At 47.2% G+C, this 27731-nt stretch overlaps 1 protein-coding gene across 1 annotated transcript in view; it reads right to left on the bottom strand.

Annotated features, from left to right (window-relative positions):
* The window catches only part of FoxP (forkhead box P), a 501832-nt gene that overhangs the window by 202152 nt on the left and 271949 nt on the right, over nucleotides 1-27731 (bottom strand). The window contains exon 3 of the mRNA XM_065439573.1: nucleotides 4586-4612. The gene's annotated coding sequence lies outside the window, so the exon portion shown is untranslated. The remainder of the gene's footprint in view (nucleotides 1-4585; nucleotides 4613-27731) is intronic.

The following is a 27731-nucleotide window of genomic DNA, read 5'->3' as shown; positions in this document are numbered from 1 at the left end:
TGAGCCCCCAATCCTGACAGCGGCTACTATTGGACAATCGCTGACGACTTGTTCGTCAAATCGTCAAGAACGGCGTTTGGATCAGTGAGCTTCTTCCTACTGTTACCCAGTAATTTTGTTGACGCGTTCTCATAAACAAGCTGAAGTAAGCGAAAATCTGCGTTTCGAACTTCGATAAGAATTACGTAGTTCCGGAAGTACGACTATAGCCTACTATCGCCGAATGTTGTTTGCTAACGCTCGGCCGCGCCAGCCCGCGCAGGCATAAAACTTAAACCACACTGCTTATCAATATAGTAGGCGTCGGTTCTCGCTAATTTTTAGTGGTTTTGAACACTCCACTATTCTCTAACAGTGCGAAATTTCAGGTGAGACCAGACGTACGCTTGCAAGCGCTGCGCGCTGCTGGCCACTCCTGGCTAGACGCGTATTAAGCTATCGCGCAAAATGCGCAATTCGGATGTGGCTGCTGTCCGTCCGTCGAGCTGGTGTAAGACAAAGGTGGTGCACACCAAATAGCACGGCCAGACTGGAGCACACGAGCGCGAGCACGCACTCTAGTCCTGTGGTTTACATAGTTAGCCACTACCGTCGCATGTAGGTGTGTCTGTATAAAGGCTTTACGTCTGCAGCGTACCGTAAATACCACGGCCGCCGCGTGGTACCGCGACGAGCGCGCTCGCTCAGGACAACAGCGTGCTCGGATTGGTATCTATGGCTGGCGTGACCCAAGGCATGAGCGCCAACATTTAACGATTTGACGAACAAGACGTCTGCTCCCCGAGTTGGACACCCTCGAGGTGTGTCGCCATTACGGTTGAAGTTCGTTACATTAGGAATGCTTTCAATGCGAGTCCGGAGTTGGGCATCCATCACTTAGCCTATGTGCTCGAAGTTTGTTCAACCCGAGAGAGAGAGAGAGAGAGAGAGAGAGAGAGATGAAGAGGAAAGGCAGGGAGTCTATCTAGATATTAGTCTGCGGTTCGCTGCCCTACACTGGGGTTGGGAGATAGGGTTTATAAAGAGGACAGAGAGGAAAGAGTTAAAAAGTGCACACACATAGACACACACGCGAAGGGCGTGGTTGTGTGGTAGTCGTAGACGTAAGTGCGAAAGAAAATGTGCTAGTGCTACTCATGCCACTCGGTGCGAAAACAGCCGCGCGTAGCTGGTACCTAGTACACTGTGGCACATCAAAGGGATGAGACACCGCGAACTCAATCGTAAGCCGAGGCATAGCCTCTGAGTTAGGCGCGTCGTAGGCGCCAAAATCGAAGTGGCGGCGTGTATGTCAACATTCAAAATCAAATTTGAGATGCGCGCCACGGGTGACGTTCAGTCGGTGGAGCGTTGTCGACGCGTCTCCACTGCGCTGTAGCCTTCGCAGTGCAAAGCGCTGGAGAAGGACCGGGAGCACCGAGGAGGGGATCACAGGCGATCTCTGGTTGCCAATAACTTCGCTCCTACTATGCGCATTGAAGTACTTTTTGCAGCGCAGTATTTCTGAAATGGTGTGTTTTAACGTAAAATGCGTTTCTCGACTGCGATAAGAAATGGTTCAGGGTCCCCTTAATATATATATATATGTATATATATATATATATATATATATATATATATATATATATATATATATATATATATATATATATATATATATACCGCTAGATGGCGCAGCGTGTCCAGAGGGAAGCGCAACAGCGGAGCCCAACTGCAGTAGGCGCCTCATACATGACGCGTTTCTGTGTTGGCAATATGGAGTTTCGCTGCATTGCTTCAATGCTAATCGCACTAACGTCGACAGTCATCCTGAAGTGGTTTATGCCGGAATGCTTCTCAGTTCGTTCGCGTTCAAACATCTCTTACTCGATCTACAAGAAGTGCCGGAACGTACAGTCGCGGATAGAATATTAAGGACCATGAAATTTATTTATTTATTTATTTATTTATAGATACTGCGATCTTTTACAAGATCTTAGCAGGGTGGGAACATACAAGTACATTCACAAAAACATACAGTTTAAGCAATCATGCCAACGCTTGAATTCGAAAATGGCAAAAGGACAAAATGCATGGAAAAAAGAGCAAATAAAGTATGTGCGGTTGAGTCATGAGTACAGGTGCGCCTGAAAACGGGATAAAGAATTTTCTGTAACGACTTTATCAGGAAGTTTATTCCAATCAACTATTGTTCTTGTAAAATAAGAGTATTTGAAGCAGTTGTTCCAAGAATCCAAGAAAAAGCTGAATATCTCCGCAACCTCACAACGCAATCAGGTATTTGCATTTTGGACCTCGACTAGAATATGCTTAGAACGTTGTCGTGGGCAGTTTTACTGGTTACTGCTACAGGCTGCTCGGGGATTGAACGTTTTCGGAGATCCCGTGGTGCATTTTATTCTGTCCGCGACTGTACGTATGTGGACTTTCTTCCACAAACGCGGCAGCGCATGGGTGGCCGTTGCACTTTCGCCTCTTGTTTTCGTCAAGGCGAATCCTCGAAGGCGCGAAGTAGGCCGCTGCTTTACATGTATCCCTACATGGCTGGCAAAACAAGACGACCTTTTCGATAGCGTTCGCTTGCTGCACTTTGCGTTCTGCCGTCTTGTTTACACGTGCAACGCAGGCGCTTCGAATGTAAATTCCTTCTGCATTTGACTTCTGGCGACGACTTCCCGTGTTTTATGCGAAGCATATTACGAGAGCTCAACCCAGCTCCTCAGGCGCGGCGGTGTCGCCATGAAACCACGTGACACCGTGACGTCACGACAGAGGAGAAGTGGCTTTGGCTCAACTCTTGCAAGACGGGCTGGGTGGGAATCGAACCAGGGTCTCCGGAGTGTGGGACGAAGACGCTACCACTGAGCCACGAGTACGATGCTTCAAAGCGGTACAAAAGCGCCTCTAGTGAATGCGGTGTTGCCTTAGAAACGAGCTGTTTCTAAGGCGTGCGTCTCTTGCTCAGGCGCACATTTCGTTGCCGCGCCGAATGCTGCTTTGCTCGACGCTCCCCGCGTCCAATGCGGGGCGCGTAGTCGCTGCCCGTAGCCCATTGTCTTACACCCCTTGGCGGGTCGACGGGAACGCTGTCGCGTTCCACTCTTGAAGGCGAAGCAGTAATGCATGAGTTGTTTCTTCGTCTAGCCGAACCAAATATAGCCAAGCAACAGCAGTTCACCAGGCTAAACAGTGGTTCAACAACTAAAATAAAGGCTAGTATGCTTCGCATCCTGGGCTTAACCTTACCTAAGCCACAGCCATTTTTTTAACAATCTTTCTGCCCGCAGCGATTCGAAACCTACACAACATGAAAAATTATTTGAAATGCCAGGCGCACTCGAGCAAGACATGGATCAATAAGGTCGCAAAAGGAAAAAGATGATGCCCGCGTGCTGCAGGCATGGTAGCTTTTGCCAATTAGTGACCCTCTTTAGTGACACCATGCACGTGTTTATTTTTCATCGGAAGAAGCCAACGAAGAAGCACTTTGGAGCAGCGGCTTTGTAGTAGACGCGTATGGTAAGTGGATTCTGCGGAAGCCAGCAAGGTAAAGGAAGGTTAGAGCAAGGAAAAGTTGTCACCCAGTCGACTGCAGCATGAAGCTATAAGGGAAATCCAATAGGGGCTCCAGACACAAAGCTTCGCAGTCGAAGTAGCGTTTGTCCTGGTTTGGGGATTCGAACCTCGTGCCAACGATTTTCCGGGCCGGTCGCTCTACGATCTCAGCTAACCAGGAGGCTAGCAGTTCGCACAGCGAAGTTGATATTAACCAACTCGAAGCAGAGAAAGAGAGATCATGCTCAATCGGTACCGCAGAAGAACGCAACGTGGTACTTGTAAGACATCACACTGCGTTACTCCAAAAGAAAGCAGAAAGATTGGCGCAAGTTTTTGGCGTGATCCTGTGGCTGATCAGGCCCTGCACTAAGGTATATCAACAAATATAGCCGCTCATCGTATACCTCTTATGACCAGTGTTTTCGTTATAGTTAACTTTTCATCAACTCCAATTTATCTCAGACTGCGTTAGCCGGGGCGTTATGCTTCAAGGTTGGAATAACTTCACATTTACTGCATTTGCACAGCCGTATGAGAAATGTTGATGTTTTGTCTTAAGTAACACTCAGGGTTATGATGCATGTGACAGCAGGTCCTGCTATGAGCCATCAAATAGAGAGAGAGAGAGAGAAACTTCATTAGTTAATGACTCTTAATCGGAGTCGTCGCTGTCGGAGCACACTTGAGTCCGAGGTCTTGGTGGCGAAGTCCACTCGTCTGGACCTACTGATGCATTTGATGTGGGCTACCAGTAGTGGCAATAGTGTAAGGCGGGTCTCTTAACAGTGTCCAGTGGGACAACGTAGACCTTCTCGTGAATCCTTGTGGTAAAAGGTACAGTACCGCAAGAAATAAACACACGACATTCGGCCAACGCGGCGCCGAAGTGCACCTAACTTCGCGCAGTCCGCTTTGTAAAGTCTGGTCAAAGAAATCCCTGGTTGGCCACGACCAATGTGGTCCAAGGTCGGGCCGCACAACTTGCTCCTATCGGAAAATCACGGAGGAAAGAAAACGTTTTACTCACAGCCAAGCTGCAGAAATCCAGCGGCGCCTGGCAAATCATCCGGGCGAACATGAAAGAAAGCAAACCGAGGACAAAGTTAATGGTGCCCCAAACACTCGGAGCATTCACTCGGTCACATCAGCGCACGACAAGAAGCCCTAGTATGTTATGCGGAAAAGCTTACACAACAGCGCTGTAAGAGAGAGAGAGAGACAAAGAGGAGGAAAGACAGGGAGGTTAACGAGTGTAAGTACCGGCTGGCTACCCTGTGCTGGGGAAAGGGGTAAAGAGAATACAAGGAGAAAGAAAAAGAGGAGAAAAAAAAAGGAAATTCACGCAGTAACGCGATATTACGCTATAGAACACTCAAAGGCGATCGCACAATTCGCACGTCCTTAAAAACTTCAGCAAAGCCCTTAAGGCCTTGAGTGCCGAAGCCCGTCTGGACCAGTGTCCTAGAGCTTTCTCCTCTGTAAAGGGGCGATTGTCCAGTTTTTCGAGCGCGGTTACGAGCACTGTTCTTGGCAACACAGCGCTGTAAAGCCTTCGCTTACACCAAGCCCGAAAAATCCCAGCGCTAGGCTTTGTATGAGAGCACGTGATTTGTCGCTTGCCAGGGAATTTTATTAACGCTCATGGCCTTTCGATGCAGTAGGCCTATGGCAAGTGTCAGGCATGTGAGTGATATGCCCCTTGTTTGTTTGTCAATAAAACTGAGAATGCCGGCGCCTTGCGGCAGCGGTCACGGGCGTACTGAACGGCAGGTACTGATTCTGCCGCTCCGATTTTGTTTGTGTAGGCCAGTTCCGCAGCCGATCATTCTGTGCTTGTTTCACGACGAGACTTTTTTTCTTTCTTTCCTTCTTAAGTAGGTGCTCTTCTTCCTGGTTGCGCTTTCTAATGCACACAAGAAAATGCCTCCGAAAGCTTCTTTTTCGACATGTTGGACGTTCACATGCTTTCCTGCTGGCCTTCGGTTGTGGGCTTAAGCTGCAAAAGGGTTTGGATCTGGTATCTTTAGTTTCCCGTGCGGCCACATGATAGCTCACCTTCCTCTTCTCGCTCTTATATTTGCTTGGTAAATTCGAACCATTTTCAATCAATTTTTTGTACTTCGATTCACGTAGGCATAGCATTTACCGCTTTAAGCTTGAAATTTCACTTCAGCTGTAAGCTTGCGAGCCACAGGCGAGCCACTGGCGTCTTAAACGCCTAATTTTCGTTTATCGCAGATTGTTTCACAATTCATAAATACTCATGTTTGTCATGGTGCTCACGAAAGGTATTGATATCATACATTCTCGACTAGGCCTCCGGCACCACGACACACTTGGCCCCATATAACGCCAAAGAGCATATGTCAGATGATATTGAAACACGCAAGCACGCACATATCTTCTTCTATTTAACAATGTGTATTTTTCTACGCGTCAGGAACTGAATACATTTAAACTGCGCGTAGCATAGGGATTAATTAAAGAAGTGGCCCACCCAATCGAACTTACAATAGAAATACCAAAGATACATAGAAATAAGAAAATCGAGCTAACTTCGACTAAGGAAAACCGAGAAATTTCAAGAAAAGACTAGCATGTAGGAATGGTGTGCATGTGTAATCGGTAGTGAACAAAAAATAATGGTACAGCTACTTTCTTCGGCTGGTGCGTTTTTTTCTTCTTTCCTTTATCTTTCTGTCTTCCTTTTCCAGTCCCCCTTTCCCAGTGCAGGATAGCAAACTGGGTATCTATCTTCCGGTCAACCTCCCTGCCTTTCCTATCTAATCTCTCTCTCTCTCTCTCTCTCTCGTCAGCGCATGCTCCGCATGTGGATGCATGTTGGTGCGCGAAATTCCAAGAATAAAGAGAAGGAGACGCTGCCATTTGAAACTGTGAACTCATTTTGTAAATTGGCCAGAAGACGTTCGTTTTCCTCTGACGTTCTCAACGCCAGCGAGACGCGCAAGTGCTTATTCGACGAGCGAACGGAATACATCGGCTACGTGTAGCCACGAAACACCTCTGATTGCGCGGTGCTTTAGTAATTTAACACTTCGAGGCATTTTGTCGCCCAGCGATGATCACCCACGATGACTCGTAAAGTAATTTTCTGACCGTGGGACAACACTGCGGGTCAACCCAGCCACAGCTGTCCTAGCGCGGAGTCTTGCGGAAATAAATAAATAAATAAATAAATAAATAAATAAATAAATAAATAAATAAATAAATAAATAAATAAATAAATAAATAAATGTGTCTATTTATGAATCGGTGAAACAAAGAGACGGTCCAGAAACGACCTAACCAGCCCGCCAATGAATGGGTTACCGATTGAATAAATTATTCAGTCACCTTGACCAATGTTGTGCCATTACCACCAGCCCGGATTCCGAATCGACAAGATAACGAATCGATGCTGTGAACGCCCTTTGGACAAACCCGGGGCTGCGCCGAAAGGCACAGCGCCCTAATTCTCCCTTGCCAAGTCAAGATGCTGAGCCGTCAGGCAGCGGAGTCCTGCGGAGAAGCATCGGCGAGCGACATGTCCAAACGTGCAACCAAGTGCCAGACAGCCCGGCGCCGTACCTCCCTTTGCCTGGAGGTCACCGCGCCCGCCAACTTTGAACCGGGGGGCCAGCGCGGTCGCTTGTTGGACCTCTCGGACGACCGTCGAGTGCTGGCTTGGAACGCGCTTGGCTTGGCTTGGAACGCGAGGTCAGCACGGCGACCTTCGCAACGGTCAAGTCCGAGGTGACGGCCACCACGTACGACGAAATGTGGTTCGCTGGCGCCGCTTCGTGAGCACCGTGACGATAGCGGCGTTCGGTACGCCCTACGCGCTGCTATCGGCATGTTGGCATGCCAACATCTGCAAAGAAGAACGCGCAACATTGAAGCGAGGGGACCAGATAGAGAGCGATTGGTTATTCCTTTATTCGCCTTCGACATGCAGCCCTGCACTTTGTGCGCTTCGTGAGCTGATAAATTCGCAAAACCAAGTGCCGCGAACAAAAAAAAAAAGAAAGATGAAAAGAAAGGAAAACGAAAAAAAAAAGGAGAACGAGGGACAGAGACAGACAAGAGAGAGAGAGAGAGAGAGGGGAACGTGCAAGAATAACGGCTAAACAAAAAGGTCCCGATAAAGAGCAAACATCCAGTCCTCCCCGTGTCAATCCTCGATACGGAGACGGCGGCGTACGTGGCGTGTTGAGCAGTGCAGTATGCAAACGACATTGTAATACAGCCGCAGATAAACACCTGCAGCCGAGCCCAGATATGATTCGCGGCTGCATCCTTGGCGCACGAAACACCGCGTGGGCTTCGATAAGGAGCCGACGCGATAAGGAAAGACACGGCGGCAAAGCGTTGCGATTCCCGTCTGATTAGGCATGCACGGACGTGTGAGACAGAAATGAAGCAGGGTGGTGACGAACAAACGATTCGCCGATTGGCCGAGTTTTTCACAGGCGCAGAGGGAAAGGCCACGCGGGCGAAAGGCAAAAAATACCTAAGGCGGCTATACCGCTTCGAAGCAGCAGGGGGAAACAATAAAGGAAAATTTAATTAAAATTATGGGGGCTTTACGTGGCAAAACCACTTTCTGATTATGAGGCACGCCGTAGTGGAGGGCTCCGGAAATTTCGACCACCTGGGGTTCTTTAACGTGCACCCAAATCTAAGTACACGGGTGTTTTCGCATTTCGACCCCATCGAAATGCGGCCGCCGTGGCCGGGATTCGATCCCTAGACCTCGTGCTCTTGAAAGTAACGTCCTCAGGCGGCTAAGCAATTTCGTAAGCGTTTCGTGTTCAACGCACGAGCACACACGAACACGTACACACTTCAGTAATTAAGTGAGAGCATGGACAGACGCCACTGACACACCGAGAAGTTAGGTTCAAATTGGTGCTTTCTCCAGGGGGCTCCGGGAACCGCAAACACGGGAACAATCGCCAGTTGGAGGTAGACCTATCCTTTTCCGATTCAGTTCAAAACTAATAAGAACGTTAACTGACAAGCAAGAAAGAGCAGCAGTGTTGGTGAAAAGAAAAGTATGGTGAAGGTGAATACGGAATCATGACGGAAATGGGTAACTTTAGGAGATAAAACAGATATGTGGAATGGCGGATTAGGATATGGTAACACGTGAATAGTTAGGACCAGCTGGGTTCCTGGTTGTCGCTGCCCCCACTCAAGGTAAAGAGCATTATTATTATTATTATTATTATTATTATTATTATTATTATTATTATTATTATTATTATTATTATAAAAATAATAAATGCTCTCATTAGATGACTGCTGAACTGATATGAATGAAATTGGTTACATTTGGGGAAGGAAAGTTAAGTTCTAGGATATGCAGAGGCAAAATTTTGATTTGGTTTAATTGAATGCTTTACAATATCCGCGAAAATTAAAAAAAAGAGTAAAAATACAAAGGATGTTTGCAAATCTGTAACCCTGCACTAAACTCAATGCCGCATTTCTGTAAGCTGCATCTGTTAGAGCACCTAAAGCCTACGAAATGGATGCATAAATGTACAGATAAAAAATGGTAAGAGTACTTACGATGGCATTGCGAAAGTCCTATTAACCAATTTGTAGTATATATTGCCGAGAGGTATATAGCACGGTATTATTTTTTCCGCTTGAGACGAATTATTGCGTGGAGTTTAGAGAATTGCCACATCCTCGCTTACCTTTTCGTTGCTTAGTTACAAAGTTGAAATCCTCATTCTTCAGTCTTTCAAAAGTTTACGAATTTCCGGAATTTGTAGTAGACATTTATGGCGTGAAGCGAAAATACTCACGACAAAGTTACTAGATTTTCACTTCCTTAAACACAAGAAAAAAAAAACTTCAGTCACAGCGTTGCCCACCCATTCCCGCAAGGCGGCGCAAAACCACGTGTCTATCGCGATTCGCAACCATGGTAACGCGGCGGCGCAGGTGGCGTGATTTCGTAACCTGGAGCAATGTAGGTGGCGTCCGAATCCAGCTTCTTGGGAGTTACGGAAACTAATCTCGAAGGCAACGCTTCTGTGGACTGAACGCGCCGGAAGCACATTGCAAAAGTAGGAAACACGTCATAGCCGCCACGTTTTATATACTGAGAGAGTTCTGAATAGCATTCCGGATACTTTTTTTTGCGTTTACTCGGACCCGATAAGTGGACTGCGCCTATCACCATCTCTTGTTCGCAAAGCAGACAGCATTATGCGCTGTTTGCGTGCGATGTTTCCTGCACAACGTTACGGTTTGTTGCCAGGAGAAAAAGCCGCGCTGGCAGGCGGCCGCCTGTATATAGCCATCCAATCACAACATCGCTTCGTTACTCCTTCCCCTCTGACGTCACGCCTCGCTGACTTTGGTGGTTTGTCCTTTAGCTGCCCTTTGTATGAAATATCGACTCGAGACTTATTTTTTTCTGCATCAGACAGCCTTTAACGCAGTGTGGACAGGCCACGCTATTATACAGCACAGAAGACATGAAATTGAAACGCATGAAGCCTTGCTTACACTCCATTAAAACGAGAAAGAATAAAAGATTAGTCACAGTAACTTTTAAGGCAGGCAAAATAATTCGTTTCCGGGAATACAGCATGCGTACAAGGGATGAAATGTAGGCGCACATCAAGATAATCCTTCACAGGTAAGACAAAGAAAAGGTTGGCTGCGGCGGGAAGAATAGAACGAACCTGCATCTGGACTGACAACAACGACAAAACAAACAGAGAACTTAAAACGCAAAAAAAGTTGCGTCACATGGGCAGTATAGCACGGTGCAGTGCCGGGACAAAACGAATACAATTGAGGGCCCCGCGAACAACAACAACAAGAAAAAAAATACAGTTCCGAGAAGTAAAACAACGCTGAATACTGGGCGACTTGTTTGCGCAATCATGCTGAAACAGTTTCTATATTCGCGAACCGACGTGGAGGAGGAGCATCAGGAAGAAAGAAGGAAGGAACGCACAAAGCTCGGTGCCGACGTGAATACACAAAGCTTGCGCCACTTCGAGAGCATTACGTTATTTATATGCGCAGCAGCTGTTAAACCTTGCGTCAAGCAATAGCCAAAGAATGGGGCATTGGGCATTGTTTGCCATCCCGAAATACAGACTCCCGGTTTTTTTTTTTTGTATCACACCCATAGTCACCGATGTAACGAGAATTCAATTGGAAAGCTAGAGGAAAAAAGAAGATTCAGAAGCGTCAGTTGCGGACGTTTTCTAGAATGGCGCGCAATAATTAAAGGACACGCAGGCAACATATGTAGTTTCATAATTGGTATTTCACGGGGCAATAGGAAAAGTCATTAAGTAAAGGTACATTCACATATAGCGCTTTTGCGAAAAAAACAAGCAGATCAATGTTAACACGAACCGAGAGATGAGAGGATAGCCAGGAGGCTACCGCGAACGGGTATAGTGACGGCGACATCTGGATATTTCTGCGACAGAGTGCCGTGACGTCGTAGAGTCTGACATCGTTTGCACGAACTAGGAATTGTTTCTCATCGCTGTAATACGCAGCTTAATTTGAAAATTAGCTGTGAATACCTGTACATATCGAATCCTCACGCTTAAACATGGTTTCAGTTTCAGTTGTGTGGAATGATGTTCCGCGTAACAGGTACAGGTATTTATAACACAGGTCCGGATAAGAGTGGCTATTTCATTGAAACATAGCTCCACATATTTATTGTTATTTAAAGTTAAAGTGCGTAAGAAGTTATAACATATGTGACGTCGTTCCTTATATTTTCTGATTCACGTGGAAAGCCATTCTCATTCGAAATGGATATATATATATATATATATATATATATATATATATATATATATATATATATATATATATACGTACACTCCACGTACACTCAAGAGAGTTGACGACAGCGCCAGCCCGTGGACAAAAATAGTTGCGACTCTTCATCGACGCTTTCCGACAATTCTCGAGAAGCGTAATGCCCTCTCAGATCGAGGGGTGGCGCTGTTCTGAACTCGGTCAAGTGGAAAAAGAGCTTCCAGTCGCCGATCATTGGAGAACACGGGGGTAAGAGTCATAAGTGTCTCCGGAGCAGCACAGATGTGTTAATAGAACAGCGCGTGATGTTCGACGGCTCCATTACTTGAACAGATTAGGTGGTATGCTCAGCAAAGTCCACAAAAGGTGCGGGCAGTGCATATATATAGCCAAATAAACACTCGCGCGCTTCGAATGAAACCTTGCTGACGACGGCGGACTCGATCTCGTGACCCTGCGACAAAGTGTACGCGTGCGGGTGGTACGCGCTGAGCGTATACTTTGCCGCGCAATATTCGCGCTTGGTAATAGAGACATTTAGCTTGTCCGCTATTCCGGTAAACGGGAGCGATTTGGGCGGATTGCCGGATTTGCGGGTACGTAAACGTGAGTGGCCAGAGCGGTGCAGCCGCCTGGTGGCGTAGAGTTCAACCAGACAAACATAGAGCTAAAACTGCAGTAAGCCACTATATCCTGCTTCGCTACTCGTGCAAATTTTTGGCAGTGGCGTAATTGTGAACACAATTACGCCACTGTCGAAAATTTACACCAGCATCTAAGCAGAATATATTAATTAGCTCTGTGTTTGTATGGTTGAGCTTTGCGCCACCAGCTGGCGCCACCAATCTGGCCGCTCACGTTTAAGCCCCCGCTAATCCGGCAAACCGCCCGCGCTTGCCGGAATACCGGACACGCTAAATGTATCTGATATCCACAAGGTGTTGCGTCGCACACGTAATCCGAGATCGGTGGAATCTGCGCAGCCATTTCGGAAGCCAAAGAACAGACAATACTGTAGCATACAAGAAAGATGCAAATTGCAAACGCTATAAGCGCTACCGCTAAGCAGCTGCATGCATGCCGCACCGTGGTGCTGGCGGCGCTCCTCATAACGCCGGCGTTCTGAGGCGCCTGGTAGCTACCAGGGCGCAGTTTCTACTGCGCCACTGCAGTTGCCTGGCGCGCTGTGTCGCCGCCGACACTGTCACTCCTACATATTCTTATGGTACATTCGGCTGGTGCCTACAGCTCTCTGCACTTTTAAAGAGAAATAAAAGAAGTCGTTGTACAGTTACCAGCTGTTGTTGTGACACTCGCTACCTCGATATAATTGCGCCTGGTAGCGGTAGCGTTACCAATGTTTTTTACTAAACAAGGTAATCACTCTTATAATGGGTATCAGCTACCAATTCCACATGCAGTTCGCCACACCGGATACGATGTTTTAGACTATGACGCCTTTATCGGGCCCACTCTCGAGTACGCCGGAGGGGGTGCGATAAACGCGTCTGGGGCTAGAAACGTTGTGGTCGGCGGTGCCAGGTGCGCTTGGAATGAGTTATGAAGAACCATTACTAACAGTGGTTACCTTATTTATTCAAAATTGTTACAAACTCTACCGTTGCCGGGAATAACTATCTCAAGGTACTGGATGTTGTGACAGCAGTTGGTAAATATACGACAACTTTCCCTTTAGGAGTGTGGCACGGATTGCAACCGATGCGGAGCTCACTCTTCATCGGAGCCAGAGAAAACACGAGCGAACCGAACGTGCAGCCGGTCGCCGGAGCGATCGGAGGCCGGAAGAGGAAACACGTCATCACGTTTCCGGTTGTAGACAAACAAGGCACGCCGCCGAGAATGAAGTCCCGCCAACAGCGGAAGCTGCAGAGAACCACGCGAACAGAGCTCCACCAGTAAAGCCCCTTAAATTTCGTAAAGTAGCAACACTCTCCTCCTCCGCCTTCCTTCCTCCTCATTTCTCCTCTCTTTCACGCTCCCTCCTCGACCGTGGCGCCGCCTACATTGCTCGAGCGTAGCAACGGCACCAACATAAGCTCCTCGCCACTCCGTAGACGCTTCTCGAGCAAAAATGGCGCTGATGCACGGCGCTAGGGCCCACGTGATGCTATTAGACCAATAGCGACGCGGTGTCATCCTCGGCCAGAGCGCGCGAGGAGGAGGCGGCATTCTTCAAAGCGTGGCACTACTTTACGAAGTTTAAGGGGCTTTACCTACCAGGTCTCGGTGGCGCCCCCTTGGTCACACGTGAGGGCAACCTCCGAGCGATTTGAGCTGGAGTGAAGCGCTCCGAGGGACCAGCCGAATGTGTTCAGAGCACTCGATTTCAATCATCCCGTGTCTAATGCGCGCCCCGCCGGGGCACCCTGGAGCACTCGAAAACAACCAGTCGATTGTACTATTAGAACACTGCCTGACGAGCACGACACCGTAAACAATGCTATCACTCGCAGTTCTTCGGCTTTCAGTCGACATCGCTCGTTTCTTACTTGTTAGCTCGTTTTTAACGTACACCAAGGAGCACAAAGCATAGCGTGCCGCGCAGCGGCAATGTAAATGTCAAGCTGCATAAACAAATGTAAAAGCGAGACGTGTTTACGACTCCAGCGAGCGCGGGAAATAACAATGCGAAGCGTATGGGCATCGGCACTTCGCAGAATATGCTAATCGCGCTCCGCCGCCAACACGACATGAAGCTTTTTTCGCCCCCCCCCCCCCCCATATATATGCGTGCGCGCGAGAGCTTGTTGTGACAAAGCTCTGCGGAGTATATATTTTTGTAAACTTTCGGTCGATCTGTGGTTTTCTGTTCGCGACACAGATGTGGCAGTCGCTAACAAAGAAGGCTTTCAACTTCAAACACTTGTTTTTCGAAGCCGACTCAAGGGCACCACCGATCCAGTGTACATGGTTAATGTCGTTCCACACAGATTCTACAAAGCAAATGGAACGAATATGCAAAAAAATTGCTCGCTTACTAGTGGAATCTACGTAGAAGCAATGGCCTCCGAGATCACTAGTGCGCGCTATCTCCAAAGCCGTGCTTCCACATAAGTCCCTGTAGTCAGCGGGAGGTTCTTGCAAATTTGTCCCGCGTGATTAGTAAAATCTGGGCGCAACGACGCAATCTAGGAGGCCACAGCAGAAGGAATGTCCTCGAGCCTCGCCTCTTCCTTCATCCAGACATCTTGCCCCTTCTGCAGTTTAGGACTCTGAACATTGTTCCACGTAAGTTTAAGCAAGTGGAACATCTTAATGCCGTTGCAATTCATCATCATCATCATCATCATCATCATCATCATCTTTTATGTCCACTGCAGGACGGAGACCTCTCACTGCGATTTCCAATTGCCCCTGTCCTGCGCCAACCGATTCCAACTGGCGCCAGCGAATTTCCTAATTTTATCGCACCACCTGGCCTTCTGTCATCCTCAACCGCGCTTCCCTTCTCAGCGTCGGTTATTGAGTGTCTATTGCACAAATGACCTTAAATTCCCCCGTCTTTAGTGTGTACCTCTGCACACTACTTCCGCGACGTCTCTCCATTGCACTTTCCCTTTCTGCAGTGCTTGGTAGCCAACTGGACTCATGACTGGTTAACAGCCCTGCCTCCTTTTTTTTTAGTGGCACGAGCAACTAGTGACACCCTTGTTTCTTGCGCAGAGACCACCTGAGACGACCGGTAATGAAATTCAAAATAAATCAGGAAAAGAAATAGAAAAGCAACAGTGCAGTGCAATATCGATGGGTTTCATTATAGGTATGATATCAGAGCATAAGCTTAGCTACAAGCTGAGTTACTGAAGTGTCTGGAATAATTAGCGTTAATTAGAAATCAATGATTACCGCACGCCAAAACACAGAATCGCAGACTTTTAGGGACCCGCCACGTGAGCACGACTTTGGCGAAATATCTGGAGACCCGGAAGTAGAAAGCGGAGGAAATGACGTCACTGATGGTGTCGCACACAAGTAGGTGGCGTGATATATAACCGGCTCATTAATGGAAAATTGTTACCTCCGAGTTGGGGGCATGCGTTGAGTTCGCCTAAAGTTAACCTAATGAACTCCAACGCGGAAGTGCGAGTGCCACTGACAGACACTTCAGTCAAAGATTAGGGTCGCCTGCCATTTTTATATCTATCACTCACCCACATGTCTGCAAAGTCTTCAAAGCAGTCGAAATGCGTGGACGAACCAGCCGTTGCCATAGAATGAATCTATGTATGGTAATGGGTTAAACGTAGTCAATCTGAGCAGCTGCGAAAATACTTCTGGAGCCAGAAAAGCTATGCTCATGTATACGCACAGGAGGTGACAGTATGAGCGGGAATGCGAAATCGATTTTCAAAAAGCGTCGCACTGCTTTTCTTTCTTTGTCTTTCTTTGTCTTTTCTTCTTTCTTCTTCTTTGTTTTGCCGTTGGTAAGGAAGCTTTTTGCTCCGTTCCTACGCTTTGAATATCATCCCACGTAAGTGCCGCAAAGTAAGCGGCACATTTTGATGAATATGTACCATTTAGTTAGCGCAGTCTAAATGGAACAAAATTATAATGTCCCATTCACACAGGTGTCACATGCTGCATTTTCGAGCGAGATCGAGCCCGATTGGGATTGAATTTGTCGCTCGGTATTGGCTCCCTTGAGCAAGCTGCAGGAGGGAGTCAATCAGGGTCAAGAATTTTGGTCTGGATAGTGCTCGATCACGATCGAAAGTGGACGTGGGACACCGGTTATTAATTAACGAAAGTTTTATGCAACTATACTCAGAGCAGTATACCGTAGCATTGCAAAGAAGCTCGACGGAAGAAAGAGCCGACGGTCAAAGAGAGAGAGAAAGAGAGACGGGAGGGAGTAAAGGCAGGGAAGTTAACCAGACTGAGTCCAGTTTACTACACTACACGCGGGGATGGGACGGGGGAGTGATTAGATAGATAGATAGATAGATAGATAGATAGATAGATAGATAGATAGATAGATAGATAGATAGATAGATAGATAGATAGATAGATAGATAGATAGATAGATAGATAGATAGATAGATAGATAGATAGATAGATAGATAGATAGATAGATAGATAGATAGATAGATAGATAGATAGATAGATAGATAGATAGATAGATAGATAGATAGATAGATAGATAGATAGATAGATAGATAGATAGATAGATAGATAGATAGATAGATAGATAGATAGATAGATAGATAGATAGATAGATAGATAGATAGATAGATAGATAGATAGATAGATAGATAGATAGATAGATAGATAGATAGATAGATAGATAGATAGATAGATAGATAGATAGATAGATAGATAGATAGATAGATAGATAGATAGAACATGAGTCTATATCTCATTTTCACACGCACTAAGTTAGGTGCAGGATGTCTTCAGTCAGGCACTCAAGTCTGTTGCCTACTACAGGTAGTGAAGAGGCGCTTGAATGGCTTTCTGGGCTAATCAACTGTGAGGTCAGGCTCACAAGATCTTTGCTTCTGTGAATGGCCTATCGTCTAGTCTACTCGAGGCACACTGAGCAGTCTGAGGTTGGTTATCAAAGCGAGAGCAGTGGCACGGAACATGACTGATGGTCTCTTCACACCTGTACTCAGCGTTGACAGTCGAAGATATTCAGTTAAAAACGGTCAAAGTCCTACTCGGTAGGTAGAAGAATTTCGCAAAAATATTCCGTTTATTTAAATGGAATGGCCTTCGACAATAAATCGCAAGATACGTGGAATGGCATTTCATCTATTTGAACCAACTAATTATTAAATACACATAAAGATATTATATGCGGAACTGCGCTGCAGTGAAGCTGTCATTCTTTTTCGACACCGTATTCCCCAGAGCTGTACCTATTGACCTAAAGACTGTTGCACACCTCTTTGCTTGGAAGCATGTTTAAGTATGCGGCACATCGTTCAACGTGGTTTTTTTCGTTACGTTCTTTTTCTTCTCTTTCTCTCTTTTTAGTGTCGTATATATATAGTTAAACATCACTACTACTACTACTACTACTACTACTAGTACTACTACTACTACTACCACTAATAATATTAATAATAATAATAATAATAAAAATAATCTGCACAATTGTAACAAAAAAAGTAGCACGCGACCCTAATGTTTCACTTAGCTGTCTCTTAGTGTCACTTGCATCTCGACGTTGACGTTCTCTAGGCTAACTTTAGGCGAAGGCAACGCACGAACCAAACTCGGAGGCAACTGTTTTCCATTAATTGGCCGGCTAAATATCATGCCACCTTCTTGTGGGTGACGTCATTAGTGACTTCATTGCTTCAGCTTGCTACTTGCGGGTTTCCAGAAATTTCGCCAAAGTCGTGCTCAGGTGGCGGGTCTCTAATATCTACGATTCTATGTTTTGGTGTGCGGCAATCAGGGACTTCTAATTAATTATAATTATTCTAGACCCTTCAGTAACGCGACTTGTAACTAAAGTTGTGCACAGATATATCTATAACGAAGCCCATGCATTTTTGCACTGTACTATTTTTTCCTTTATTTTTCTGATTTATTTTTAATTTAGTCCCCGGTAGTCTCATTGATTACAAATCAATTCCAATTATTCCAGACATTTCAGTAACTCAACTTGTAACTGAACTTATGCTTTGATATCATATCTATACGATGAAACCCATGATTTTGGTACTGTGATATTTCTTAATTTTTTTTTCGAATTTAGTTCGAATTATCTCTCGGGTCATTTTAGGAGGTGAATCAGAGGTGCTGCGCAAGAAACAAGAGCGTCACTCAATGCTCGGGCCACTAAAATAATTGACTGACCATCCCGGCCCTGAGAAAGCGGATGTCCAGTGAAGCTGTTGCAAAGCCACCACTACAACTGCTGAGGGGGCTATGCCATGCGTTATTGATGGTCCGAATGCTTGTTTTGAGCTTGTTCTTTATTGAAACGCATGCTGTTATGTGTGCTGTACGGGTGATTTGAACGAATTTGTGTATACTGTTCGCTTCTCTTTGCTGAGCGCTTGTAGCATCTGACTTATACTGGAGTATGAGCCATGACATTTTTGTCTTGCTTACGGGGGTATGAACCATTGCTTACGGGGGTATGAGCCATTACATTTTTGTTTGTTTACAGGGGTATGACCCCTTACTGATGATGTGCTTGTTTTCAGCATGTTCTTTATTGAAACGCACGCTGTTATGTACGTTGTGTGTGTGATTCCAATGAATGTATGCAATGCACTGTTCGCTTCACTTTGCTGAGTGCTTGTAGCCTCTTCAATACAAGGGAGATGACCCATTGCATTTTTGCTTGCTTAGGTGGGTATGAGCCACTGCTGATGATGACAATTTCTGCTCATGGACGGACATGAAAAAATGCCGACCATCGAGATGCTATTAGCTTAGCTGTAAAATTAGGCACCTCACACTCTGCAGAGAGTACGGAAACACAAAATGTTTTTCTTTTTTCTCCTTCTTCCCTTCTGTGTGCGTGAATGGCAGTCTCATGCACAAATTTGGGCAATTTCCAAATCACACCTACCCCCCCCCCCCCCCCCCCAGCCCGCCCCCGACAACAGTGCCAATGTTAAAAGTTTATCGCGCCGCATCTTGTGATACGAAAAATCCTTTATATTGAGTGCAACCGTCCCCTTATCCGCGACACTCTCCCCACTCTCTTGGGCGTCGGCACCGCAAACAACCGCTTACGTTGGCTTCTCTCTGGCTGCCTGCATTTATGAAAAGCGTTAACTACGAAGCGCTACAGGCAGCGTCAGCGATAAGATGCTTTCCACTGCTAACACAATGGCACAATTTTTTTTCCCGCCGCTTACTGCAACCTGCAAAAATACCGCCCTCCGCACTCGTCGCGAACGCTTCCCGAGATGCCGTAATCGGCGTCGATACGGACTGCATCGCGCTGCAGGATTCCATATCGACCCGTGCCATCCTATACAAACGGCACGTGCGGACCCAATGTTCGTGTCAAGGACGTCGTTCGTTCGCCCAATGCGACCGCGTGTGTAAGCATTCTCATTATTGTTTAACGCACGGCCAAGGGCACGCAGCAATCCACATGCACATACACTGCCCGTGGCAAAACCCCGCTTCAGATTATCAACACAGAAACGCCGTTACTCGTAAGTTATTCGGGTCACCATACACGCTTAATCTCGCTTCGCACAGGTACCGCTAAGTGAGGGGAAGATATCTGCAAGAATGTCCCGCTTACCGACCGAACGTTACGTGTAACGATATTTAGAGCGCATTAACGGGTCAGGAAAGAGGAACGCTAAGTCAGCTTGGGCTGTCAACATACTCCCGAAATTCTACTTTCATTAATTCAGAAGTGAGAGGTCGATTAAGTAGAACAGAAAATGAAGGTCAGGGTTTCATTTTTTTTTTGTTTCATGCCAGACTTCTTAACCAAGCAATCTCCTGCCGTTGGAAGAGACACTTTAGTCATGCTTTAATTAACAACATAAACAAATCACTACTATTCGATTCTGGGAGTGGATGCGGTGCAATAGTGGCAACCAGGATTAACGCACATTTCCTCTGATAACCGCGCCTCTATACGCGCGCTTCAAAATGTGCTTATGGCGTTTGCAGTTTGTGGGTATTACTATGCGTTGTGCAAGGAGTGATCATTCAATGACATTTGCCTTGGCTAGTGCGTCACACGGGGGCTGCATCTTCTCTCTGCATGCGCTGAGAAATCTGCGAAAGTTAATAATAGACAAACGTAATGACTGCCATGTTTCCTTGAGAGTTGAGTGGTATTGTAACCAGTGCGTTACTGCATAATTATTACCGAAATCAGACCAAACGTAAACTGTTTCCGATGAACACAATTTAATTACGGTTTTTCGTTGGGCCTGGCTCAGCCGTTGCCACCTCCGTTGTTGTTGTTGTAGTTGCTGTCATAGTGATGATGTGTTGCCGTTGTTGTAATTGTTATCGCTGATGTCGCTGTTGTTATAGTCGTAGCTGTTGATATCGTCATCGTCGTCGTCGTTTTAATTGATGATGTAATTGTTGTGGTCGCTGTTGTATTTGCTATTGCTATCGTTGGTGTTGTTGATGTAAATAATCTTTACCGGGAAACGTATGCAGGGAGTGGTACGTGCTTCGCATTGTTATCAAGAGCGCCTTATCGTCAATTATGTGGCTCGCATGATTGTTTTGTGCTTCTTCTTTATTGAAACGAATGTTTGTTCTGTATGTTAAAAAAGGAAAAATGAGACATGCACCCAAACGTAGCAAATAGCTACACAAGAAACCCATACGGGTTCCTCGAAAGAAAAAAGCCTCGCCGTTGAAGGAAAATTCGTCCTGGTCCGGGACTCAAACCCGGGACCACCGCCTTTCCAGGGCAGCCGCTCTACCATCTGAGCTAAACAGGCACCTTACGGGTTTCGGCAGAACTACTACGTCAAACTCTTGCCTTTGCTTCGTGTTGCTGATGAATTCGACTTCGCCCTGCCATCTGCTAGCCGCCTGGTTAGCTCAGATGGTAGAGCGGCTGCCTCGGAATGGCGGTGCTCCCGGGTTCGAGTCCCGGACCAGGACGAATTTGTCGTCAACTGTGAGGCTTTTCTTTCGAGGAACCCGTTTGGGTTTCCTTTGTAGCAATTGCTCTGATTAGGTGGATGTCTCATTTTCCCTTAATTACTTCCCTCCACCTTGCGCGTTTACGTCGGTCATCAATTATGTGGCTCTGATGATTGTTTTCTGCTTGTTCTTTACTGAAACTCATGTTTGTTCCGCATGTTGTACATGTGATTCCAAAGAATGTATGCACTGTTCGCTGACTGCTTGAAATCTGTCTTGCAGGGGCACGAACCACTGCTCCAGGCCCTGCGCTGCCGTATGTTTCAACGAAACCGATTCAGATTTATTCCGGTGACAGGAGACAGGTGCCGCGCCGGTAAAGAGCGCCAAACAACGCCCACTGCCACGTCTAAAGAACACCTTTCTATTACAAGCGATCGGGGTTGGCCGGAAAGGTCTGGCTGTACGAGCAAGGCAGCGCGTTCTGTCTGGTACTGTCAATGGGATGAAAGGCACTGCATTTTTGGTTCAACTACATTTCCGATGGTGTACAGTCGACAACGTGAAGTATTCGTAAACTATTCGAAAAAATATTCGAATTTTCGAATAGTGAGTGTTGCATTCGAGAACCACATCGAAAAGTATCGATAGGATTCGAGGAAGATGAGGAGGAAAAACATTTATTGAAAAAGAAAGAAAGAAAACTACGAGCAGGTGTCTTTTTGCTTGTGCGGGAGGCTAGGCGCCCTCACAGTGCAGAGATCCTGCCGCTCTTGCTATGTCCCGGGTCCGCCGCACCAGTTGCTGCTGTTACGTTTCGCCTACGACGCGCGGTATAGCCGGCGCGGATGCAACGGACGCCGGGGCTTCGTTCAAAGCGGCGGACATTTTGGCCCGTTCGGAGCTGCCGCAACGCCTCCCCGCCAAGCTCGTCCAGGCATGTTTCAGTGCCACGTGTCTTCGTGTTTGCGCGTGTGTGTGTGTGTGTGCCCACGCTTGTCAAAGCGCGGCAGCCGGGGAGAGGAGCTCCCCAAGTGTGAAGCGAGGAGGTCTGACCGGCGCCGGCCCGGCTGATGCATCACTACACTCGTCTCAACATGTCTCTCAGCTTGTCCGTGCCCCGCTGTCACGTGTCCTCATCCCGTGACGTTCCCTCTTGCCCTCAACTCCGAGAGTATAAAAGCAGCTGCCCCCGGACGCCAGGAGAGAGGCTCCGATTTCTTCCGTTGAGTTACGTGCTCTCCCGTCTCTCCACTTCGGTCGACCTGACCGGCCGCTGTATTGCGATGCTAGAATAAACAAGTTGTTCTGTTAGCAGTCGACTCATGCTTTGCCAGGACCTTCGGATGCTTCCAGTTGTGCCCCAGGCCGCCAGGCCAACGCTACCTTTGGGGCTTGCGACCCATTTGCAACAACTCGTGCCAGCGGTGCGATTGCAACAACGGGCGTCAGCGCTGAGATTACAACAACTGATTGTCAGCGGTGGGATCGCGACAACGGAGGCCAGCAGCGAAGATATGCGGTTGACTGTTTGCTGAGCAGCACAACGACCATCCGAGAGCAGTGCAACGAGCCCTGTGTGATGACTGGTTGCCTGCAGCGGAACGACTGTGCTGAATTCTTGGCTGCAAGGTTTGGTGAGTGCGGGACTTTCTTCTTCTGAGTTTTGCCAGGCTTTTGTTAGTGTCAGAAACAGAGCTGGTAATTGTGGTTGTCGTTGCTGCCGGGTTAGTTTGCGGCAAGACAATAGTAGGCATTAGAGAAAGCAGCATTCAGAGCAGCCATGGATTTGAAGTCGTTGCGCAAACCGAAATTGCTGGAGCTTGCAAGAGAGTTGGGTCTGCATGTCTCAGACAAACTCAGAAAACCAGAACTGCTAAGGGCTATTCTTGAGTTAGACGCTGAGGATGACGAGCTGTCGGAATGCCTTGAGACCATTGAGGAGAGGGAGACGGCAAAAAGACAGGAGCGCGAACTTAAAGAGCAAAAAGAGAAACAGGAGCGCGAACTTAAAGAACAGAAAGAGAAACAGGAGCGCGACCGTCAACACGCTTTGGAAATGAAGCGTCTCGAGGTAGAGATGGAACGCGCTCGTAATGGAAGTCAGGCACGCGGTGCAGGAGAACGAGTATTGTTCAAAATGACTGACCTGATGTGGCCGTTTAAGCTTGGAGAGGACATTGGTTTGTTCCTGGTTAACTTTGAGCGAACGTGCGAGAAACAGGGGTTCTCTCGGGAAACGTGGCCACAGCGCTTGCTCACTTTGTTACCCGGCGAGGCGGCCGACGTAGTAGGCCGCTAGTAAATAGTAGGAAATAGTAGGAGCCAAGATAGCTCAGCTGAGAGCCACCGAACATCAGAATGATTTGGGTCCACACGCCATTAACCAAGTCTGCTCAGCTCTTGTGGGAGTGTTGTCCAGGAGCTCACTCGACGCACCGTTTAAGGAGCAAAGCGCCACTGATGGTGCTATGGAGCAGACCACCGTCAATTGCACTATATATATATGTATATATATATATATATATATATATATATATATATATATATATATATATATATATATATATATATATATATATATATATATATATATATATATATAATGTGTGTGTGTGTGTACTTCTCCTATTCCATCTCCAGCTCTACCACGTGACCGGCTCCTCAAACTTCGTACAAACGTTTTCCACTTGGCACTCGTAATGCTAACGCATTAAAATATATTCCATCAATATTTTATGCTTAGGGCCAGGGAAACTTGAGAAGATCGGCAACCATTGCGTTGTTCCTTGCGCTGCATCTTGAGTCTGCGTTTTCACGCGAGATTTTTTTCGTAACGCGAACCTCTTATGCCGTCGGCGCAACAGCGAAAGGTTTGTAGGTCGCGGCCGCAGTCCACAATGAAAGCAGTGACCTCGCTGGACAACGATTTCTGCCTCGCTTCTCCTCGAAATGCGATTCCAGCTCGGTCAGTTCGGCGGCGGCGGAAGCCGCAATGGCAGCTGGCGTCGCGTCGAACTGCGAAAGGAAGGGCGAGCAAACGAAACAGAAACAGAAACAAAAATTGAAGTCCGCACCGTTGGCGCAACGTCAATAAACAAAAGGGTAGGGAAGGCGGCGGCCCACGAGGACGCCAGGATTCTGCCAGCGCATGAGTCACGGCGCCGCGCGCTGGCGGTAAACAACGCGCGCCGTCGGAGGACGCCGTCGCCCAGTGGCGCCCATAAACAAACAAACGCCGCGTCCCCCGCCGCCGGCGTCGAGGAACAACAAACGCCGCTCGCGTCCGGTGAGCAAGCGTCCGCAACGACGAACGGTTGCTACCCCAGCGACGCGACCAGGCGCCTCGTAAGGCGCGATGCAATGCTCCCGTTTGTTTGTTTGTTTGTTAAATGAAGAGAAAGATAAAGCTACACATGCCGCTTCAGAACCCACGCTCCCAGGCTCAGTGCTGGCCAAGTAGTAGTGCGAGCATTAATAATAAAGGCAAGATGCACTACTACTCTTGTCCCAAACACGTGATTCGAGAGATAGGGAAAGTTTGATGAAAGCCGAAGGTGTCAGCCCTGGGGGAGGCGGGGTGGCTGTCACGTAAACATCCACCTAGTGGGCTGTCCAGTTCAGTCACCGCTGACTGCTCGTGTCCCAAACAAGTGATAAGAGAGATAGAGAAAGTTTGATGAAAGCCGAAGGTGGTCAGCCCTGGGGGAGGTGGGGTGGCTATCACGTAAACGTCCACCTAGTGGGCTGTCCATTTCAGTCACCGCTGACTGGCTGGAGGTGAACCAGCGAGAAGGAGTCTGACTGTACGCGCCTGTTTCCTCGTCGCTGGTGCCCCAGCCAAACAAATTAGCACTTCAGCAGCAGACGAGTAGGACATCTCCACTTGGTGGAAACTTACAGAACAAATCCCTTGCTATGCGCAGGGCTCGTTACTTCTGATGAGATGTTTGAAAAGAGAGTGTAACGACGCCTAAACTTCAGTACGCGCACGCTATCTTTGTCCTAAGTTAGGCAACACATAGAGATGTTGTTGAATCAGTCGAAAACCCAGCAGCTAACTTCATTTTCTCAGATTTTTTTTTTTCGTCGCTATAGTGCACTAAGAATAATAGAAAAAAAGAGTTTGGTTTGGCTCAGTGAAATCAGTTCTTTGCCACAAACTGCTCAACGTCTGTCTTTCCGTCAAAGTAAGTTACACTGATCACTTCCATTTTCATCATCTATGCAACGTGCCGTCCCGCATCAATCAGCGATTGCATGGCGGTGTCCCCTGCTGCCATGCATGAATGGTTAGTTTATCTATTGTCCGTTCTCTCACATAAATACCACACAAGTAAATTTACGCACTTACGTTACAACTGACTTAGTTCAACTGAGTACAACTGACTGAGTAACTGAATGAGGAGCATTTTGTAAATGCTTGTCTACAGATTTCGCGTTTTATCTGTAACGCTTGTTTTGTGTAAGATTATTTATTATGGGTGTATTTATGCTACTTTATTTATGACTGAAACAATGCTATCCCGTGTTTGATTGCGTGCTGTCGCACAAGTTTATGTTCGGGGCTACAGGCACACTCAAGCTACAACTTGTAGCTTTTAGCCTGCCATGTGTTTCCACTTTGTGGGGAGCTGAATAACGCCTCTTTAATTATTATTCAATTATTAATTAGTCTATTTATTTATTCATTATTTTTATTCTGATAAAAGCCAGCACCTGGAGCAACGCCCTGCTTGAAGCCGCTCTTCCGGTTAACCTCCCTGCCTTTGCCCCATATCATATTTCTCTCTCTTCAAAATGAGCGCCAACAGAATTGAAAAACAATGGGAGTAGTGAGCGGGAAATGGACCAAGTTTAGTAATAAGGCAAAATGTAGCAGTTTCGCCCGAAATGTGAAGCACCGATTGCGATACCAAATTAGTAGATAGCTGTACAAAGGAGGGATAGTAAGGTGCAATCAGTGAGTCTTTGACCATATTTTTTATTAGCCACAATATGGTGCGTGTAGGTATTTAGAAATTTGCGTACTATTCTACGTACCTTACACTATTTTTATAGCGAAGTTGTATAGCTCTACCGTTCAAAGAAAATTTCGTGTCATTGGGGTAGTAAACCAAAAAATCCCATGCGTGTGCCGATCCCGAAGATAGTGCAATGCCGGGCCGACCCGCGGTGGAGGTGAAGCAGGCGTTAAGCACTCCCCATACGTGGGCCGATCCCGAAGATAGTAAGCACTGCCCATACGTGGGCCGATCCCGATCCCTTAACGCCTGCTTCCCGGCGGAGGGGAAGCAGGCGTTAAGGGGCCCAAATACCCAGCTTCGCTGGTCATCCTTCTTCACAGAGTGGAAAGGCGCTGAGTTTTTTTTTTCACATAGTCTCCACACCGGTTCAGACATTTGTCCCATCACAGCCCTAATCTTGAAATGCCCCTGTCATTAGTCAGCGATGCACGCGGCCTCCCCGAACGCTTACTGTCATGCAAGTCTTCACGGGCTTTTGGAGGACTCAAAACACTACCACCTCACACTTCTGAAAGCGAGAAACCTTTCCCCATAGGTGGGCTGCATTTCCCTGTGGATTTCGATGGGCGTTCGTCCCTTGCACCATGGAGAACGAATCCCATTTCGTTGCTCGTACGCCGTAGACGTGTGAAGCACAACCACCACCACCACAACCACCACAACCACAACTCACAGGAGCGCCGTGCGGCGGAGGTACCAGCAGATAAGGCCGAACCGGGCCAAGAAAGATCTACCGCTGGGAATGGATATGTTAGCTTCGCATTTACAACCGTTATTAGGCCGATAAATAAATAGGGGCGAATACCGTACAAACGTGTAAACATTCACTTACTAACTAAATTAAGAAGCGCGGTGTCACACGCGAACAAGTAAACATGGAAAGATCTCACTCGATGATCGCGGAAACTCACTGTCAAAACGATGGAGTGAGGAAGTGCGGCAGCAGCAGCGAGCGAATTAGCCTTGGCGCTGCGTCTCGCTTCAACGCGAACGAAGAGTCGAAATCACCGCGCATACGAAGCTACCAGAACACGGCGCTCTTTGTCCACATCGTAGGTCGCTTTCATGATAGGGCACACCCGCGCGGGGTAAAGCCCTCCCCACCTCTACGCCCCTCCCCTACCCCGGTCCATCGCGGGCGACGAAAGACGGCGCGTTTCCTCCCCGCTTTCTTCCTTGGGCGCGTGAGACTGAGCCGTGATCGTAGGGTGACCCTCGAAAGTTTTACTCGCGCATACAGCGCACGACGCGCGCGGCGCCATGTTATTATCGTGCTTGGACTTAATACGCAACATCACGGCGACGGCAACGGCAGATATGCTCCTCAAAAATGCTATCGCAATAAAAATACGCAGGCACAGGATGGATACCGCTGGCGCATGGCAAAGGTAACCTGTGACCACCGAATGAAGCGTTGTTCTTGACGAGAGGATGAAGATGAGGAATGCAGCAATTCGATATGACCTGCAAGTATAGGTAAACTAGCTAAATGGGGATATACGCCAGTAACTAAGCTAATAGAATAAATGAACTAGTGTGTCTGATTGCTGTCACAGATTGACGGGAGGGAGCTAAAAGAAGAAAAAAATGTGCAGAATGAAATGCACGTGTTAGCACGTATGTGAAGCGAAGCCTTTGTGAAGCGGTTAATGAAATGCCTTACGTTACTAACTGTATCGCGTACAATTGTCTTTACTTTCATGCCACTTGTAATCTCGTACGTTTTTCCAATGGAGGAGGGAGTTTGTCCAGACATTTCAAGCT

Source organism: Dermacentor albipictus, chromosome 6, assembly GCF_038994185.2.
Source record: "Dermacentor albipictus isolate Rhodes 1998 colony chromosome 6, USDA_Dalb.pri_finalv2, whole genome shotgun sequence".
Classification (NCBI taxonomy): Eukaryota; Metazoa; Arthropoda; class Arachnida; order Ixodida; family Ixodidae; genus Dermacentor; species Dermacentor albipictus.
Note: the sequence above shows the minus strand (reverse complement) of the source record. Positions and strands in the feature narration are given on the sequence as shown.